This window comes from Vombatus ursinus, unplaced genomic scaffold (genome assembly GCF_900497805.2).
Source record: "Vombatus ursinus unplaced genomic scaffold, bare-nosed wombat genome assembly UNPS02000553.1, whole genome shotgun sequence".
Lineage (NCBI taxonomy): Eukaryota > Metazoa > Chordata > Mammalia > Diprotodontia > Vombatidae > Vombatus > Vombatus ursinus.
This window is the reverse complement of record NW_020940331.1, coordinates 1-5,718: the sequence shown is the minus strand read 5'-3', so window position 1 is coordinate 5,718 and position 5,718 is coordinate 1. Positions and strand designations below refer to the sequence as shown.

Sequence of the window (5,718 nt, the reverse complement as noted above, 5' to 3'; positions counted from 1 at the left end):
CTTCTGAGAGACATTAATGGGCACATACTTCAAACAAATTAATTATAGAAATGAAGGTAACAGAGATGAGAATATCCATAGCAATTTTTTATTATAACAAAAACAAAACAGGAGAATGACTGTCATGTTAATGTAAGAAAATATGGTGTACTCTAAGATCAAATGACAAATGTCAAAGAAGATAAGAGTAAGAGACCAGGGAACACAAAGTGAGCAAGGTTGAACACACCACTTTCTTCTTGGCAGAAGAATGGGGAGCTGTGAGTTTCAAATGCTTTCTAATCTGTCAGATGTCATTAATTTATTGGTTGGTTTCTTTAACTAGTTTCTCTCTTGTAAAGAAAGGCAAAAATGTGATGAGAGATTCTTGGGAACTAGATGTGATGTAAAAAGCAAAATGTTTTTATAACATTTTACACAAAATTGTGAAGCTCTCTTGCCTACATTTCAGTCAAAGCCATAACCATAGCCACAGTATATCTGTATCAACTGAGCTAACAAGCCAAACACTCCTCAGGACACCTGGATCTCTCCTTTTCTACCTTTTCAAGAATGCATGAAGAATGTTTATTTGATTCTTTTGAGAGAACCTGAGAGATAGTGAATCCTACAGCCATAATACATGCTCACACACATGCACATTAATTAATATTTCTTGAATTCCATTCCAGTGCTCTTGAGAGGACTTCATTTGGCACCTTGTCTCTTACTACCCAGACACAATTACCTCAGCACAATGATCTCTTCCTCTTTGTATTTGGCTGAAGAGCAGGGACAGTGTCCCCATGGAGATGCAAAGAATTTGTAGGAAAGATGAAATTGGCCTATGGGGCAATCCTATCAAATGTGATGTCCAAATTCATCTTCAAATGTAATGAGGAAAACTGAGGGAAAACATGCTTCCCAAGCAAGAATAGAATTATGATGGCCAGAGGACAACAGAAACATAATTTACTGCCAATCCATCCCAAGGTGGGGCAATTCTGGAGATCTTTTCCCTGGCATAAGGATTCAGTACCTTCGAGCAGCTCAGATTGTAGAAGCTAACAGCAAGGAGACTTGTTGCCTCATTCAAGCAAGATACAATGAGTTTGAACATAACACTTTTCCCCGTTATCCCCTTTCATTTGTTTTCCTCTCCCTCCCTCCCTTCCTTTCTTCTTTTTTCTTTCTTTCTCTCTTTTTTCTTCTTTCTTTGTTTCTTTCTCTTCCCTTCCTCCTCCTACTCTCTCTCTTTTGTTATTTTTGCTCCATTCCTTTATTTTTTCTTTCTTCCTTCCTCCCTTCTTTCTTTCACTCATTCTCTCCATCTTTTTCTTCTTCTTCCATCCTTTTTTCCTCTGCCTTCCTTCCTTTCTTCCTTCCTTCTCTCTTTTATCCTTCCTTCCTACTTTTCCTCCTTCTCTCCTTTCTTTCTTCCTTCTTGACTTCTTTTCTTTCTCTCTTCCTTCCTTCCTTCCTTCCTTCCTTCCTTCCTTCCTTCCTTCCTTCCTTCCTTCCTTCCTTCCTTCCTTCCTTCCTTTCTTTCTTTCTTTCTTTCTTTCTTTCTTTCTTTCTTTCTTTCTTTCTTTCTTTCTTTCTTTCTTTCTCTCTTATTTCTTCCATTTCATATCCCTCTCTACATCCCCTTTTTCAAACATTTCTCTAATTTCATTCCTTCTTGGTAAAGAGAAGTTACATCTTAGGAAAAGGAAATATAAGTGGAACTATGGTTAGAATTAAAAGTGATTCAATCTGTAGAGATGAAAAAAAAATCAGTTAGAAAAAGTGCCTTATTCAAAGTTGCTCAGCCGGAAGTGTCTGAACTCAAGTGTGAACCCAGATCTGCTAATTCCAAAATGAGTGTCATGCTCCATACATGGTAAAAAAGATTCTGTCATTGAACTTTGTAGTCACTCTGGCACAAGCATTTGGTCCAGTCACCCCTAGTAGATACTACTTGTGTCAGCAAGGCTAAAGAGCAGTAAGTGAAAGGAAGAAAATGATAGTCTTCTACAGTTGCTAACATTTTCAAAGTTCACCACTTCAAGTGCAAGAAAATGTTGAGCAGAGATGTCCACCTTTTAGAAAGAGCAGAATACAAACCTTGAAATGGAAAAAGAGGAGTTAAGAGAAACCCAGAACCCTTGTCTTTTTGTCCCTTGAAAGTGATGTCCTCCATCTTCAAACCCAGAGGGCTTCTATCTCTCTAATATACTTGAAATATTTGTGAATTTCACTTTTTTATCCTATTTCTGTCTCTAAAACTACCTCCTCTTTCACAATCACTTAACTGGCTGCCAGGTTGTTGATATTGGAGCACTCCCTGACTCTGCCCAGACATAGATCTCACCATATACTCAATTGGACCTGTAACAAGTGGTGTACTGCATATAAAAATTTTAAACAAAACCAATTCTTTAGTGTTCTTTCTAGTAAAATATTAATACATTACATATAAAACTAAGCTCCACTTGACAACGTGGTCATACAGGAAGCAGGAGTCCCCATAGTTTTTCCCAACAGCTTCTTAGTACATTATTGCCAATGATAATCTCAGATATAGGGCTGAAAATCTCCTTTGTTCACTTCAGGTACCAATAGTTTGATGAGACTCATTTTTTAGGTTCTCTCATGTGACAGGTATTTGGAAAGTAGTTCTGTGCTGGGCTTACAGGAACTTTTGTCTCTATGTTGTGGTACCTTATTTCTATAAACCTGGAAAACTTGTACCTGAGGTCTCCTGTGTATCATTTTACACTTAATCAGTGCCTTTCTTCCTTTTCATATCACATTAATTGATTAAAATTTGCCTCACTATCAACACCATGAGCATTCATTTGTAAAATAGATTTTTTAAAAATTCTATTCCTTTGGTGGGAAAACTTAGGGATCACTGTTGGTGGAGCTTTGGACTGGTCCAGCCACTATGAAAAGCAGTTTGGAGCAATTCCCAACAAGTAAATGAATTGTGAATAATACCCTTTGATCCAGTGATGGCACTTATTCCAAAGAGATTAAAGAAAGAGGGAAAGGAAAAAAAAATATTTATAGGTACTCTTTTTTGGTGGCAAATAATTGGAAACTGAGGTGATGAGCTTCAATTGGGTAATGGTTAAATGAATTATTATCTGCAAGCTTTAAATGAAGGAGATAATTTCAGAAGAACTTGGGAAGATCTGTGTAAAATGACGCAAAGTGAAGTAAGCAGAAACAAGAGAATAACTTATATAACAACAACATTGTTCTGATAATCAGTTTTGAAAGATAGTAATTCTAATTAACATAATGATAAACCACAATTCCAGTAGACTCATCATGAAACATGTAACATCTGACTCCAGGTAAAGTGGTAATAGATGCAAGGTACAGATTGAAGTATATTTTCTTTTCTTTTCTTTCCTCCTTTTTTCCTTCCTTCCTCTCCTTCCTCCCTATTCCCTCCCTCCGCTTTTCTGTGTCTCTTCCTTTTTTCCTTCCTTCCTCCCTTTTTCCTCCCTTTCTTCTTCCTTTTTTCTTTTTCTTTGATAGCTAATGTAGTCATTTGTCTTAAGTGACTATGCCTTTGTATAACAGGTTTTATTTTTGTCACCTCAATGGATGGAGAAGGAGGAGTGAAATGGAATAGAATTCAAAAATGAAAGTAAAATACTATATATACATATATATGGTTGCAAATACCTGTATATGTATGTATGTATCCAATATACACCTATATGACTGCAAAATATAGCTCCCATATGCCCTATATAATGTGTCAGGGCCTGCTTGCTATTCCTTTAAAGATGTTATCATAGAGAATTAATGGCCAAGAAACACCTGCCTACCAAACATCCCAAAGTCCTGGATCTTTAATCTTGAAAGATTTCCTTAGGGAAATAGTGGACATAAAAGAAAGGGGGATAGAGTATCAGGACAGCACAATCCCTTGGATGTCATGTCATATGAGACAGGGCTAGAGCTGGGGATGATAGACCAGTCATTTTGCTTGTCTGATGCCTCTGAATGGAAGAAAATGGAAGTGATAAGATCAGGAGAGCCAGTGACCAGCTATGGTGAAAATTAGATGAAGTGATACCACTCAGAGGAGCGGGGAGACTAGCAAGCCAGGTCAGCAGACTTAACCATCCTCCTGTCCCTGGCCAGGAGAAATATATTTTTGTATGTATCTCTACCATTCATTTGCAATTTCTTCTTTCACTCAATGGGAGAGTGTTTGGAGGGCAAAGGTAGAAGGAAAGGTTAAATCCCTATCTCCACTGTCAGCAAAAGCAATGAACACATTTGAAACCATGTTTTTTTTAAATTTCTGACTTCCTCTTCTATGCTGTTTATGGCTGTTCATAAAGATGAGATGGCCATGGGAAGGAATACAAAGATAGAATAAGACCACATCTCAGAAGACTTTAAAAATAAAAGATCATCATTTTCATTGGTGGCTTCTGGTCCAGGTCAGATTGTATGGGTATATTCACTCACAGATAATCAATACATTAAAAAAAGGAAATCAATGTGGTATTATTGGGAATATTACTTTGCTTCCTTAAGCATCCGTGTTTTTAGCAGATCAAATATCCAGGTGCAGAAATACCCTTGACCACTGCAGGTCTGCATCTCTCATATACTTCTTAGACAGTTTTTCTTGAGAGTTATCCTGACTTGCCCTAAGTCACAAGCCAGTACATGACAGAGGCCATGTGTTATAGAGCAATGATAAAAATGTAATAATGTCTTCTAACCTTTGCCCACAGTATGTCCTTAATAATCTCTGATTGATAGATTTCTCTTTGGCTCCATAGGTCACTCACTGGAGTTTGAAAATGTTTAACTTTACCATCACCATGACTGAATTTCTGCTTATGGAGATTGTTGGCACTCCAGAGTTACAGATCTTATATTCTTTGCTTTTCTTTCTTTTTTACTCAACAGGCTTGATGAGGAATCTCCTAATTGTTATCATCACCGCCATGGACAGGAGATTACGCACCACCATGTACTTTTTCCTTAGGAATCTGTCCATTGTGGATGTCTGCTTCATGTCAGTAACTGTTCCCCAGGCATCCATTAACTCCCTGGTGAACAACAGAGCTATCTCAGTTACTGGATGTGCAGCTCAGATTTTCCTGGTGACTTTCATGGCATTCGTTGAGTTTACTCTGCTCTCTGTCATGACCAATGATTGTTATGTTGCTATATGCCACCCACTTCTCTATCCAGTGATCATGAGTCCCCGGGTCTGCATGCAGATGACCTTAACATGCTTGTTCACTGGCCTTTTGCATGCAAGTTTCCATACTGGTTACACATTTTGATTGGCTTTCTGCCAATCCAATGTGATCCACCAGTTCTTCTGTGATATCCCCTCTCTCCTCAAGATCTCTTGCTCAGAGACATTCAGCAATACATTATCCTTACTTGTCTCTGCTGTGGTGATTGGGGTTGGCTGCTTTGCCTTCATCACTGCATCCTACATTCGCATATTTTCCACTGTGCTCAGATTTCCAGTGAAAGAAGACCAAAGAAAAGCCTTCTCTACTTGTGTCCCTCACATCATTGTGGTTTCTTTGTTCCTTATTTCAGGTTGTTATGTCTACCTACAGCCACCTTCAGATTCTGGGTCCGTTAAAGATATAATCCTTTCAATATTCTATTCCATGATACCTCCTTTTCTTAATCCCATTATATACAGTCTACGGAATAAGCAGATAAAAGAGGCTGCAAGAACAGCAATGAAGAGAA

At 38.0% G+C, this 5,718-nt stretch overlaps 1 pseudogene; it reads left to right on the top strand.

Moving 5' to 3' along the window:
- The first annotated feature begins 4,784 nt into the window (after positions 1 to 4,784).
- Positions 4,785 to 5,714, top strand: LOC114042400 (annotated as a pseudogene).
- Positions 5,715 to 5,718: the final 4 nt, after the last annotated feature.